Source organism: Pongo abelii, chromosome 2 (assembly GCF_028885655.2).
Source record: "Pongo abelii isolate AG06213 chromosome 2, NHGRI_mPonAbe1-v2.0_pri, whole genome shotgun sequence".
Classification (NCBI taxonomy): Eukaryota; Metazoa; Chordata; class Mammalia; order Primates; family Hominidae; genus Pongo; species Pongo abelii.
In genome coordinates this window covers 23,605,382-23,620,891 of record NC_085928.1, presented here as the reverse complement: position 1 = coordinate 23,620,891, position 15,510 = coordinate 23,605,382, and the positions used below count along the sequence as shown (strand labels likewise).

Here is a 15,510-nt window from a genome sequence, read left to right as displayed (position 1 = left end):
CAGTGGACATGGTAAAAAGAACACTAACTCTTCCTCAATTTGTTAAACTTGTTTTTCCTCCTCATATGCTTTATAAACAAAAATGGGAGAATTTAATGTATGTATAGAGCAGCAAATGTTCTCTCTGTTTCTTTCAGATATTTTTATCTTATATAAACAGTGGTGATGAAATTATAAATACCATTATTCCACCTCTATGTTAATACTCTTATTATCTTGCATCAACAGACGTGAACAAATACGTACATGACACCAATCAATCCCTTTTCTAAAAATGCAGTTTTTGTATTTCTACACAGTGGAGGAAGAATTTAATGAATTCAACATGTAGTTTACCTATTTATATTTTGAATTTTAATAAAGTAAAACCAAATTATCGCTTATGTTCTTTCACACTTATATCAGCCATTAACACTCTCCATGCTAGCATGGGGTAGGGGGTGTGTAGAACTAATGGCAATGGGTCCAAGTCCCCTGGGTCAGGTGGTGAGGGGCTTGGCAGGCTGGAGAGGATGTTTAGGTGCTGGGGCAGGATATTTCAACCTGCTTGACAGGTAAGAGATATTTTCTGGCAGTAAAAGGAATACTTTTTATAGAACAAATTGCTAGGGAGGGGTCATTTTGGGGCATTAGGTGAGAGAAATATCAAAACCAAACCTAAAAGCAGTCTAAGGGAACTAGGGAAAAGAAAATTACTACTTTTTCAATCTCCTCACTGGTTTCCCTTATTCCATAGTGTGCCTTCTCCTTCCATCTTCTAGCACTTCATACTCTTTTCTCCTCCATTTCTTCAGGTTTTCTTTCTCCTACCTCTTTATTATAACAAAAAAAGCATTTAGGAAGAATTCTAGGAGACAGGGAGACAAAAAAAAAAAGAATTTAAAGAAGACATAATAACATACTGCATAAATATGTATGTATGTATGTATGTGTTTATGTATGTGTGTATATGTGTATATATAACAGATATTCGATTTACCAAGAAGGATAAACTGGGACTTTTGAGATTTAAAAAATTCATGGTATGTCTAGTCATATTAATCTCCAAACCAGCTGGTTTTTAGCATTGCTAGAGCTATAATAGAATCAGGAGTAGAAGACAAAAGGAAAAAAATAAAATTTTACATAGGATTTATACTTGCAAAGGAAAGAGGACTTTATTAGAGTTGTTTATTGAAATTCCCCCAAAGCTATTTTTTGAACTTATATATTGACAACATCAAGAGAAGGAGCTTAGGAATTCTCATAGGGTTTAGGAACTACTAAACCTTGTATATTATGTTCATCTCAGTCCACTCAAGCAAGTAAAGGATAACTAGAGCATGGTATCTCACAGTGCATAACATGGTTGGTTACTTTGCTAGGCTGACATATGGAGACAGGGCCCATAGGAGCAGGGCTTTTCTTATGAATACCAGAGAGAGACACCCAGGTTCATCTAAATGTATAGGGCATGAGGGATTAGTGGTACAGTGTTATCTGCAAAGTACCTAAAAGTGTTTTCTAAACAAGCACTAACTTCTTAGTCCAGTCTTCTTGGGGATTAAACAAAATCCAATAGTAAGTAATGGGAATACTTTATTTGGTCACTGGGTTGGGGAGGGTTGCTGAGACACATGACAACATTCAATCCATTAAGATAGGAGGAAATGAGGAGAAAGAGAAAACAAAGAAAGGGAGAGCGAGGGCCAAAAAAGAAGAGTGTCACCCCTGTAGACTCTCTAACAGAATAAATCGATAATCTTAAGAAAAGTAAAAGAGCATGCCTAGAGGGAAACCTCAGTACACTTTTGGAATCCAAGGCAAAAAATAAAACAATTTGCCTCTTGTCAAGTTTATTGCCATTGCCCCATGGGAGGTTCCTATTTATTCTGCTCTTACATGCACAGGTATTTCTTCTACTCTTACATTCTTCTCCTAAGGATTAGCATTCTGTGATAATGGTGGTAATGACAGCTGCCTTAAATTAGTGGCAAGTTAGGAATGAAACACTGACCACCAGGCTATGTTCTTGAATCCAGTCTATGATGCCCTGTAACGTGTTCATTCTACTTTCTGCAGTTTCTCTGAGACCTGTGGCATTAAGACTTGTTTTTGTAAGGCCGGGCTCCTTACGGGGACACATATGGCTCCAGAAAACAAGTACTCTACTTTCTCACCCTGACTTTTTGGTTTTCTTGTTTTTTCCTCTTTTCTCCCAGACTATTATTTTCCAGTTTCTTCTCTACCAATCTGGACGCCCATGGTTGTTAACTTTAGAGATACCCACCAGCTCCATCAGTTCCCTCATCTACAGTTCTCAACTGTATTTACCTAGTTCTGGAGCTCAGATGAACCCACATGTGTGTTCTCCTCAGCTTCCAGGCTGCTGATCCTTGCTGGAGAAAAAGCACAAAACTGTACAGCTTGATGCTCCTGCAGAATTATGGTTTCCAGCATAAGTTCGAATTTCAGAATTAGTTTGCAATTTTGAAATTTGCTCCTAGTCAGTTTCCTTTTTCACTCCACAGTTTCATTCATTACTCTATTTAACTGGTTATAACCCATCCCCTACCCTTCACTCTCAGCTAGTAATCTTGCCTCCTTTTACATAGAGAAAACAGAGGCCATAAAATGGCACTTCCTATCACTCCACCTTTGCCACCAGTGAATCCACCTGTAACATTTCAGAGATCTTTCTGCCTAGCACTGATAACCTCATCCAGGATCTTATTATATCAGTTACTTTTCCTTTCTTTTGTATTTTCAATTTTCCTACTGCCTGCCAACATGCTTTAGCTGTCTTCATTTAAAGTAACAACAATAACAATGATAATAAACTAACAAACAACAAACCATCTTTTGCAGACCTTATCTTTCCCTCTTTTGTGCCACCTTCAAGCTTCCTAAGCTCCCGTTTATTCCTCAATCCATTACAATCTGGTTTCTCTAGCTGTGTTTCTAATTGAACAATTTTTTTTTTTTTTTTTTTTGCCAAAGTCACCAAACACTTCTGAATTGCTAGCTTCCAAAATCCATTCTTCAACCTCATTGTGTTCCTTCTTTTAAAGGTCAGGTTCACTGAGGTATAATTTACATACAATAAAATTCATCCTTGCTATACTCATTTACCATTCAATAAGTTTTGCCTTATATGTTGGAGGCCTGTAAAATGAAGCCCAACCCCCAAGCCCCTTTGCTTCATATACAAATCCCTTTGGCACCTCTCAGCAGTCTTCCCCACATAACCCATTGTCTGGTGACACCACACTACTCAGCATTCAAGGATATATGCCATGTACATTCATGCCCCTTGGACTTTCTTTATGTTTCCTCTCTATAAACATATATGTCTTGGTATAACATAGTAAATGCTATTTAATATTACCACATCAATTTCCATATAGAATCATAAATCTAGATGTTATTTTGAGAGGCTGATGTTTTCCAAATAGAAGTCATCGATCAAAATGTTACTACCTGAAGATCTCTATTATTTTAGTATTATGGGTTGATTATGTTCCCTTAAAATTCGTATGTTGACATTCTGGCCCCCGATTCTTTAGAATATGAATATATGTGTGAATAGGGTCATTGAAGATGTGATTAAGATGAGGTCATGCTGTAGAGTGGGCCTGTAATCCAATATGACTAGTGTACTTATAAAAAGAAGAAACTTAAACACAGACATGCACACAGGGAGAACATCATGTAACGATGATGGCAGAGATTGGGGCTGATGCTTCTATAAGCCAAGGAACACCAAAGATTGCCAGGAAACCACCAGAAGCTGGGTGAGAGTCATGGAACAGATTCTCACAGCCTTAGAAGGAGCCAACCCTGCCGTTACTTTAATCTTGAACATCTAGCTTCTATAACTGTGAGACAAACAATTTCTGTTGTTTAAGCCACTTGGTTTGTGGTATTTTGTTATGAAGCCCCAGAAAACTAATATACTCAGTAAAAAAAAAATCTTCAGTATATTGGAATCAGTTCTTTCACTCATCAGGTACTGACTGAGTGCCTACTATATGCTAGGCACTGCTCTAGGATATTGAATGAATGACTAAGAACTTCATCACGTTACTGCATTTTTTGTTCACTAATGAGTAATCAATCTATCAATCAATATATTAATAGATGAAATGCCTATCATTTATTTTTTCAGCAAATATTTGTTGAGTATCTACTATGTGTCAGACATCATTCTAGGCACAGAGCATGACATTATTGGCAGATCAAGTTCTCCACATTATAGTGTTTAAATTCCAGTAGAGGGAACATACATTAAACAAGAAAACAAGTAAATAAGATATGTAATTTTACTCTGTTTCCGATACTGAGAGTCATAGGCATTTATCCTCTAAATCACTGAACAAAGCTTGGAACTAGACAGCGAACATGTTACTTCACAGTTTACAAAGTAATGAGGAAGACAATGAGGTCTCATACTAGAGGCACGTTAATCCACAGGCAGTGCACAGGCTTAAAGTGTTTGGGAAGGACATCCCAAAAGCTAGGTTTCTTAGTCAGTTCGTTGGTCATTCAACACATATTTCTTTCTTTTTTTTTTTTTGACCAAATTTCTCTCTGTTGCCCAGGCTGGAGTGCTGTGACATGATCTCGGCTCACTGCAACCTCTGCCTCCCGGGTTCAAGCAATTCTCTGCCTCAGCCTCCCTAGTAGCTGGGATTACAGGCACCCGCTACCACGCCCGGCTAATTTTTGTATTTTTAGCAGAGATGGGATTTCACCATCTTGGCCAGGTTGGTCTTGAATTCCTGACCTTGTGATCCACCCGCCTCGGCCTCCCAAAGTGCTGGGATTACAGGTGTGAGCCACTGCACCCAGCCATTCGACACGTATTTCTTAAGCGCTTACTGTATACCAGGCCCTATGCTGAAGATAGTAGAACTGTGGACAGAGCCAACATGGTACTAATACCCACTGAGCTCACATTCTAAGGGGAAAAATCTGAACAACAAATCTCACAGTCCATTCTTTATCATATATCCTCATAAGAATACATAAAGGGGGTTAGGAGATCACCTGGGTCAGAGGACTGGCCCATGACGGGTTTCCAAGGGGCCTTCCTTGAAGATGTGGTGCCCGGACACTGCTTTAGGGCTGGGGTATGGTATTGGTTTGGGCAGGGTCATGAAGTCTTCGGTTTCTTCTTCCTCATCCCCTTTCAACCATGTACACACATTTCAAATACTTAAAAGCATTCTTCAAATATACTAAGAACACCAAGAACTAAACACAAGAGAAGGACTCTCCAGAGGAAAGGGGCCAAAAATAGAAGAGAAAAAAAACCCCTAATCTCACCATTTGTTTTGAAAACACCCAAAATGATTAAAACATATTATAAACTAAAACATATGAACTAATCACTTGCCAAGTTTCATTTTTAAATCAAAGCCGTTTTGAGGTTCATAAACTGAAAAAAGAATCTTCAAATTTGAACTTGTGTTTTTCTTTTCTTGGCCCTCAGTTGGCTTGAAGCATTTGCTGTTATGCTGTGTGGAGGGAAGGGGAACCTGCTAGTTAGGAACATGTGGCATACATGTACTAGAAGGTAAGCTCCACAAGATCATGACTCTTCACAGTGGTATCTCTGATAAGTAGAAGAGTGCCTGAAAGATAACAGGGGCTCAATAAATACCTGCTGAATGATCAACTAGTGAATATTCTGGGCCCTTTAAGGGATTCTCCAACTCCTCTTTTCTTACCCAAGCTGCATCTTTCTTTAGGCCAGTGGTTCTCAACCTGGGGCTACTTTTTGCCCCCAATCAGGGGATATCTGTATTTTTTGTTGTCACAGAGAAGTTCCTACTGGCATTTAGAGGGTAGATGCCAGGGATGCTGCTAAACATCTTACAGTGCATAGGACAGCCCTGTTCCACAAAGATTTATCTGGCCCCAAAGGTTAACAGGGCCAAAGTTATGAACTCTGATTTACGCCCTTTGTTTCTATTGGGCTGTACCTGGGGGTCAGATCCTCTGCATATTTGGAATGAAGTTCAGTCCTAAAGGAAGCACCCCAGAAAAGCCTCATTGCTTCATCCTCATTCCCTTCAAGACCTAATAGAACTGCCCCCACTCTAAGGCAGGCTCAGAGAGAGCCAATTTTGCCTTTTGTCCTCCCTGGGTCAACAATGCAATTGCTGCAGAAATCATCTGAAAAAGTCTGTCTCTACAATGCAAGTGAATAATTTTTACAGTACATTGGTAATTTCCCTGAGCTTACCTAAGCATATATACTAATTTAGTAAAATCCTCTTGTTTACAAACTAGTCATGTATCTGCAGGAAAAAAAAAATCTCCTCAAGTTCAACCAGTTTATCCATGTCTGCTCAGGATCAGTACATGAATCTAGCTTTATTCATGATAAATAAGATCAACTTCAAGAATTCCATCAAACCCCAATAATGTGCCTTTAGAGAGACTGGGCTTATAGCATTTCCTCTGCCCTGCATATTAAAATACAGGTATCTGATTCCAGTTTCAATGGGGAAACTTCTGTCGTGCCAGAGGAGGGCATGCGCTGATTTCCCCACTCTGATGGTTGCTCCAGTCATCTTGGTGTTGTGGCATGTTTCCCAGTTACCATAGAGACTGCATACACTAAGAGTGCAGCATTGTGATTGGTGGGAAAGATACATTTTGCAGAAGCTTTTCTGGAGAGATAAAGGTAAGACACAAGAAAGAAAGTGAGACTGCCAATAAAGGGGCAGAGCACAGAGAAGTCCCAAACAACCATACATTCTAGAAAACTGGGACAGCAGAGATTATAACTACTACTATAAAACTACATAAACTGTTCACTCAATGGCTGCCTGTCAGGAAAATTTCAAGTATAGTCAGACAGAACAGACACAAGATATTCTAGAATAAAAAGGTAAACAAGTAAACCTACTGAGGTTATAGGGGCGACAAAAGGGAAATGGCAAGAAAACATTTAAAAATGATTCAACGCTAGAAAAAAAAAGAATCTCAGAGAGCAATAAAATTTAAAGTTACATTTCTGTAGGATGGCTGACTTACAGAGAGGCTGACCTTTGGGGAATTATTTAAATTCTGAGTACCTCTGCTTCCTTCCCTATGAAAAAGAAAAAGAAAAAAGAATAAAGATGGAAATAGAAAGAATAAAGATGACTTCTCTCTCACTGTTTAACAGAGTCTCTTTATATCTCAATCATTTGACATTATATCAGTTGAATATGATGTACGCCCCCCACAAAAATCAGACAAAAACACTTAAAGGGGGTGATAAATAGGGGGACATCATTAACAATGCAAATTGACTCATTCCATAGTTTCTTAGAGTAATGAGTCAACTGACTACGTGATCTCATGTACATAATTTTGTTCGGCATGCAATTTTGAGGTACACAATTACTACAGAAATCAAGGTATACCTGCAATGTAAAGGGTAAATTGTAGGCATTTTAAAGGAAAGCTGGGGATAGGATGTGTGTTGGTTTGAGGGATGAGTGGGAGTGGATTTAAGAGAAAATCAGTCTAGGAAAATGTCACATAAGTGTTTGTAAGTTCCTTGATATTCAGGTCTGTATTTTGTAATGCCTTATTAAACATATTTCAGACTAATATGTCCATTGCCTACTGGACATTCATATCTCCCTGTTTTTAAATACCTTTCAAATCTGTATCTTGAGCCATTACTTCTCTCTTGACCTCTAACCCTTTATATCAAATGAATTACTAGACAATTACAATTAGATATTCCAAAAGCATCTTAAATTCAACATGTCAAAGCTGAACTCATCTTTTCCTTCAAACTTTCTCTTCCTCCTATGTTCCCTATGTGAGTAAATATTAATAGTATTACCATTCACCCATCTGCCAAAGTTCCATACCTAGGAATCATGGTTGCTTTTATCTCACTTTCAGATAATCACCCGTGCATATAGATGTGCAATTCTAATAACCAAAGGAGGCCTCTTTTGAATAGAAAGCAATATTTACAGTTAATTGGGTTTTGAACTAATATTAATTTATTAAACTTACACATTTTAAAAGCCTAGTTTTCTTTATACCTTTACCTGTTAAAAACACACAAATATTTTTCTATGTCTTAATATAGCAATTTTTGCATAAAATAAGAAAAATTACTTTCAGAAAGGGTGAGATTACTAGACAAAAAATTTGGGACCTCAAACTATTTCAACTCTCAGTCAGAATGTTAAAAGAATGAGAGTTAGGGTCTGATCTGGGAACACCTTTCAAATGATTCTGCCAAGGTCACCAGTAGACACATTGAATATTTTTATAGTCACTCTGACAATGAGAAATTTTAAGCCCATACCCTATAAAGGAAATTTTACAATCCATGTCCTCTATGTTTAAGTTTCATTCTTATCTAACTCTTTTATAATCACTTTCCACTATATAGCCTGATAAAGGGAGACAGTATTTTGTGTCTCCACTAACCAAGTTTCTTGAATCTAGTGCCCTTTCACTTCATAACGTTTTTCATATTTCTACCTCTCTCATCCCCATTGCACCACATTAGCTCAGAGCATCATTATCTGTCACTTGTAATATTGCAACAGTACATTGTACTATATTTTCTTAAGTTTCTGAGTCTTTGCACATGTCACCACCTGTGTCTAGAACACCCATATTCCCTGAAAAATATTTACTGAATGAAAAAAAAGTTAATAAATGCTTTGGATGTTGCTGCTTTGGGTGCTGAACAGAAATAGTGGCCTATCTAATATTCTGGATAAGCCTGCATAAAGCACTCTTACTTTCAAAATTAATTTTGAAGAATAAGAAAATTTTGCCATGGAGAATCATGGAGCCTATGCCACAATATTATGTTTTGCATTTAATAAAACATCTCCAAACCCAGGGAAGGAATCAGTTATTATTTCTTTCAATTCATACAACAAATATTTACTGAACACTCTCTAAGTGCCAGGCTCTGTACTAGGCACTGAGGATTTCTTAGAGCATAGAACAGGCAAAAAACAAACAAACAAAACCAAAAAAACCTTACAATCATGGGGCTTATATTCCATGGCAAGAGGAAATAAATGTGTAAATAAAATATATATTTTGTCTGAAGGCAGTAGGTGCTATGAACCAAAAGGGGTGGAAGGTTAAATGTTAAGTACAGTGGTTATGAAAGGCCTTACTTAGAAGTGAAAATTGAGCAAAGACCTGAAGATGATAAGCAAACAAGCCTTATCTGGGGAAAACATTTAAGGCGGTCAGAAAAGCAAGTGCAAAGGTGAAATCATGAATGGTAGGTTGGAGGTTAGGAAGGGGTCAATGAAGGTTGAGGGGAGTGAGCTAGGGTGGAGTGCTAAATGAAGACAGAGAGATAATGGGGAAATTGAATATGGAGGGTCTTGTGAACTACTGCAAAGGCTTTTCTTCCAAGTGAGATGTTGAGCCATTAGAGAGTTCTGAGCAGAGAAGTGATGTGGTCTGACTGAAATTACATTACATATATTGCAAAGCATCACTCTGGCTATCATTTTGAGAATAGACTCTAAGTGGTAAGGCCAGAAGCAGGGAAGATAATTAGGAGGCTATTGCAATAATCCGGGTAAGAAATGATAGTTGCTTGGATTAGGGTAGTAGTGGTGATGAGGACGAGGAGTGGTAAGATTCTGGATTTATTCTGAAGGTAGAGCTGCAGGATTTGTTCAATGTTTGGGTTTGTGAGAGAAATACAGGTCTGGGAGAGAAATAAATTTTTGATTTGAGCAACCCTAAGGGTGGAGTGTTATTTACCAATATTGGGGAGGCTATGTATTTGCTTGGTAAAATAAGGAATTCAATTTCTGATATGTCAAGTTTGAGATGCTCATCAGACAGACAGTGGAGATGTTGAATAGGCAGCTGAATATGTGAGCCTAGAATTCTGGGTAAAGGCCTGGACTAGAGATACAAGCTTGCACCATAAGCTTGGGTGCAAATATTAAGAGTGAATGGAGCTGAAGAGAAGAGCTTCAAAGATTGAGCTCTAGGGCCCTCTAATGTTTACCTGCTTGCGAAATGAGAATATGCTAGCAAAAGAGACTGAGGAGGAGTAGACTGTGAAGTAGGAAAAAATCAGGAGAGTGTGGTGGACTGAACGCCAACTGAAGAAAGTGTTTTAATGGAGAATGAATAATGGACCATGTAAAACGATTCTGAGACATCAGGAAAGACAAAGACTGCCGATTGGTTAATGGATTTAGCAACATGGAATCATTGGTGACCTTAGCATCAACAGTTTTACTAGACTGGTAGGTGCAAAAGCTAACTAGAGGGGCAAAAGAGAACCAGAGCATAGGATTGGAGAGTGTCTATAGTGATTACAGGCATTTCTTGAGAAGTTTTGCTGTAATGGAAATCAAAGAAATGGGACAAGAGCTGCTAGGGAGTATGGTTTATAAGGATATTTTTAGGATGAGATAAATTACAACGTGTTTGTATACTGATAGGAAAGTTTTGATAGAAAGAGAAAATTTGATAAAACAGAAGAAAGATGTGAGCTTTTTCAGGAGCACTGTTTAAGACAGATTCTAAGGCACAATGAGGGATGGGCTGAGCCAAGGGTACACAGAGTTTATCCACAGTTGCAGGACAGAAGGCAAAATACATGGGTACAGATAAAGATGGGAGGGTAGGTGTGCTGGACAGCAAGTATTTGTGAAGTTCTCTTTTGATGGTTTCTATTTTTTCAGTGAAGTAGAAAGAAAGGTTCTAAGTTGAGCGTAAGGATGGGGGAGGAGGTGTTAGAAATTTGAGAGAGGGAAAAATATGAAATATTCTTGTACAGATATGGAAGAGTAAATGACAAGGAAACATTATATTTGCTGGGCAGCATTAAGGGCCTCCTTGAAGGATCATGAATTTAAATTGAGAGTCATACATTTGCTTGTGTGTTTTTCTCCAGCCACATTCAGCTGGCACACAGGCATGAAATAGATGGGGAGTTGCATATGATCAGCATAGTTGAGATTTGTCAAGAGAGCAGAGTGAAGCCAGAGAAGGTCAACGGTGTTAAAGGCACATGCAAGGAAATGATTAAAATCATTGTCCATGGAATCTACGCTATGTAACGAAGTGAGCATATGAGAAGCTATGGGTAACATCAATGAATTAGGGGTCCTAGTGGGCTTAAGGAATTGGTGTATTAGGGGTAACAAAGGGATTGAACTACCAAGACATTAGGCTGTGGTTGGAAAATGCAATGCTTGAAATTGAGATTGTGGAATATTGTAATTATTAGTAATTAAAACATCAAAAATGTAGCCACGGGAATGAGTAGCTATGGCAGAGTGGAGAATCGATCATGAGAAGTTCAAGAAATTGAGAGGAGGTATTAGAGGGAGTGTGTATTTACACAGTGAATAACCAATAATTGTAATGGGGTAGAAATGGAAAGAGTGTTAGTGAGTTAGAGGCCAACGTTTTCAAGGAATTAGGAAACTTGCCTGGTAGACAACTGCATCAAGGGGGAGTTATGGGAACACTGAGCTTTTCTACTACCTCCTCAATGTTTCCTTTCTCTCACTTTCCATCTTTCCAGCTTATATACTGGCATTGCAAACTTTAATTTCCTAGACTAGATAGCTACATATCACCTGTGTCTTCCCTTTCTCCTCCCTATCCAAATTATCTCCAAGTCTTAAGAATTTCCAATTTTTTTTTTCCGAGATGGAGTCTCACTCTGTTGCCCAGGCTGGAGTGCAGTCATGCCATCTCGGCTTACTACAACTTCCGCCTCTCGGGTTCAAGCGATTCTCCTGCCACAATCTCCCGAGTAGCTGAGATTACAGGCACGCACCACCACACCCGGCTAATTTTTGTATTTTAGTAGAGACGAGGTTTCACTATGTTGGCCAGGCTGGTCTCGAACTCCTGACCTCAAACAATCCACCTGCCTTGGCCTTCCAAAATGTTGGGATTACAGGCATGAGCCACTGTGCCTGGCCTTCAATTTTGAATACTCTCCACTCTCCCGCTTTGGGGCCATCACTACTCTAGCCTGTCACTCTCTATTTTATCACTCAGATTAATGTTCTTCATGGCACTAACCGCTCTCTAAACTTAACTTGTTCATTTATTTGTTTGCTTTTTTTTTGTTGGGGGGGGTGTCTATTTTCCCTCATTAAATATAAATTTCATAAGGGGAAAAGTTTTGTTTAATTTGTGCCTGGAACATAATATGCCCTCAATAAATACTTTCAGGATGAATTAATAAATGCCCCCCATAACATGCTGATGAACGCTTATATTCTTGGGTTCACACAACAGCTTTGCTTTACTATCCTACCAGCTTCTCCCTCCTTTCCTGCTCAAACCATCCATTTCACCAAGTAAAGTCATTTCACTACTCCCCCAAAACACCATGTTCATTTCTATCCAGATGATTTCATCATATTTCTCCCTTGTTTATGTCTATTCTCCACATACCAATTCTTTGAGTCCCAGTTTAGGTCTTACTTCTCGGATGGTTTTTCCATGATTACCATGAGGCCTGCTGATTCCTCCCGCCTCTAAAATCCTGCTATCCCTAATAACATCAGCTGCTTTATATTTTCTAATTGTTTCATGTGGGTTATTCTTACCTTTTCACTTTAAAATAGGTTTATTTTTGGCCTGAGGATCCTGACTTACATCTACAGTATACTCAGTAAAAACTAACATAGTGTAGGGCAGATAACGGGTATTCAAAAAATACTATGGCCTCCTTGGATAGCCTCATAGACTTCCATCTTCCTCAACAAACATTTTCTACCTTTTATCCTGCTGTTAGCTAAATCTAACTATTCTTCCTGCTCTATGATACTGTCTTCGAGACCAGAACCAACTCCTATGTCCACTACACAGAATTCTACACCCTTGCACTGCAATTCCCATAGCTAAATCGTTGTCATTGCCATTATTGTTCCTGGATTCTCTTGGCAATTTTAGTATATTCAAGGCATAGCTGCTAAGATCATCATCTTCCTTGATTGTTTGGATTCTTTATTTTTTTAAATCCCTGCATTTTTTCCATCAAACTTTAAGTGTTCCTGTGGGATTTGTTTTTCTTTGGCTCCATCCTTGGCCTGGTTCTTCTCCACTTTCTTATGTTCGGTCACTCGATTTGCCCTTTGTCTCATTTGAGGGAATCAGCTTTCACACCTTCTTTTAAACTACCTTGCATATTTAGAATATTTTCTCAAATAATATAAAATTTATAATATTTATGAATAAATGACACAATGCCAAGATATTCTGTCTCTTCTTTCAAATAACATCTGAAGATGCACCTGCACTAGTGAGTTCTATATTTAAGATATTGAATAAGTATCATTCACCCATCTGCTTTCATTCTGTCCTGCATTTTTTAGGACCTGCTTCAGAATTGTATTTTGAGGTCTTTTGGACGGGGAACTGTCTGGCATAGTTCACAAACTGGCCTTTGCTCTGTATATTCATGTTCCTTTGACAAATAATAAATAATAATAATAGCCCACTGTGCATTTTTACATTCCACTCATAAATCCCTGGAAAAAGAAAAACTAACAACCAGGGATTATAATAGAAACACAGAAACAAAACTAACCTCTTACCAGGTTTTACTACAGTAACATACACTTCCATAGACCTATATTCTAACAAATAATTACCTATTTAAGTCATTTGTAAATTATTCCTTTGCCAACATTACGTATAATAGCAAATGCCTACGTGGTTTATAGGACAGGGAAAACAACTAGAACATTACAGCTATGTGGGGGATCAGTGCAAAAGCAGCAAAATAAGAGGTTTACTCTGTTGGGTGCACAGTTTGGAAGAATTAGTCTCACAAGTAGAACTACTTGACAGAATATATGCCTGCTCTCCAGCTCCCCCTTCTCCCCCCTCTAGATCTTTTTTCAATAATGGAAGAAGACTCACTTTCTTTTTTCAAATCCAGGTGGGAAGTGTATCATTTTGCGTGAAAAATCTGTTTTTCTTTGAACATAACAAATGGTCTGATTGAAGCTGCTCTATGAAAACGGCAGCGTATCTAACGAGGGGGGTGGGAACTATAGTTTAATGGGTGGAGCATCTCCATATTTAGCTGCAGATGAGCCACATTTAACTTAAAAAAAAAATAAAAATTTAAAAAATAAAAGAAGGCCAAAATGTAATGATTGTCTTGTTACTGCAGTGGCCACTAGATGGCAGGTCCAAAAATCTGATTCGAGCCTCACAGGAGGGCAAATCTTAGGAAGCAGAAGGTTTCTGGCACTCAATCCAGTGTTGGTTCATCAATAAGCCTTGGCAGTTTGCTAAAATATCAGGTGGGTAAGACAATATCCATGTTATTTCACAGGGCTGAAGGGGGCAGGAAGCCCTTTGGTATCTAGGTTTGTAGAGTATTGTCATCACATACTCACACATCCAGATACTGCTACACCTTTGGACTTCTGTCCACAGACATTCTAGGAGCTGGTTTTTATATATGTTCAGCTGTATTCCATTATCTAATGGTCTGTGCAATACTGAGCCATAATCTCAGGAGTGTAAAAGGTAGTTGTCTAATCTGCCTCCATGGAAACAAATGAAGGAGGCTGTCAGGGTAGGGTAAGGGTACATATAGCTGTACTGTATTTAACAACATATAGTTACCAGTAATTGCAACTTCATGTTAAATATGTGTATTTCCTATACTGGAGGCTGACCTTATATTCATGTTAATTGTTTTGAAAGAGAGAATGTTGATATATAAGAGACTTATTATTTAATAGGATAAAATAACTAAGGCCTATGATTAAAAATGAAATGAGTAAATTTAGAACAAATTACTTGTTGTACACAGTAGAGTTTTCATTTTCTTTTACTATGATGGCAGACTTCTAGATGTGGGTCTTATGAGACTATAAAGAAGTCATTCTTGGACCAATTATTCTGAAGATAGATTGTGTCTTTCCCTTCATAATTTTTTTTTTTTTTGGTTACTAGATTATCCTGATAAAAGTGATTTCACTACATGGACACTGCCTACTTTTCTTTATCTTTTAATTAAAGAACTGACCTTATGATTTTTAAAAGTAGAGAATCACAAGCTCTGAGATAATTTATCATTCTCACTAAAGAAAATGTGCTCTAGTCAAATTTGTTTTTGTACAAGAGCTGTGACATGCATTTTGATATACATTTAAGCATCTATGCCAATTAAAATATATAACAATAAAAGCAACAAAAACTCAATTATAGCCACGCAACTCAGTCATCACTCACCTTTTGTTCCCTTTTTCTTTGAAAATTTAGATAGAATAATGGTAAACATGTTGTTTTCATCTATTCTTGCTCTGTATATTTGGACTGTGAAATGTCTACATGAGACACAGGAAGAAGAGGACACTGGTCTTCAGGATAAAAAACAAAAAAAAAATTTTTCCTAAGGAAGAAATATGGGCTATATTGAATTATGATAGAAGATGTTTTAAATCAGTACTGTTTTCCTTTAGTTTGAAGTAAAATTTAAAATGAGATGACTGAAATAATTTACGATAAAATATCATGGTT

The 15,510-nt window shown here is 37.8% G+C and overlaps 1 protein-coding gene across 29 annotated transcripts in view; it reads right to left on the bottom strand.

Moving 5' to 3' along the window:
* Positions 1-15,510, bottom strand: part of ZBTB20 (zinc finger and BTB domain containing 20) — an 841,831-nt gene that overhangs the window by 199,858 nt on the left and 626,463 nt on the right. For 3 of the 29 annotated variants that reach the window (XM_054551485.2, XM_054551480.2, XM_063721760.1), the window contains one exon: positions 7,027-7,081. The exons of the other annotated variants lie outside the window; for them this stretch is intronic. The gene's annotated coding sequence lies outside the window, so the exon portion shown is untranslated. The remainder of the gene's footprint in view (positions 1-7,026; positions 7,082-15,510) is intronic. 29 annotated transcript variants of the gene reach the window in all.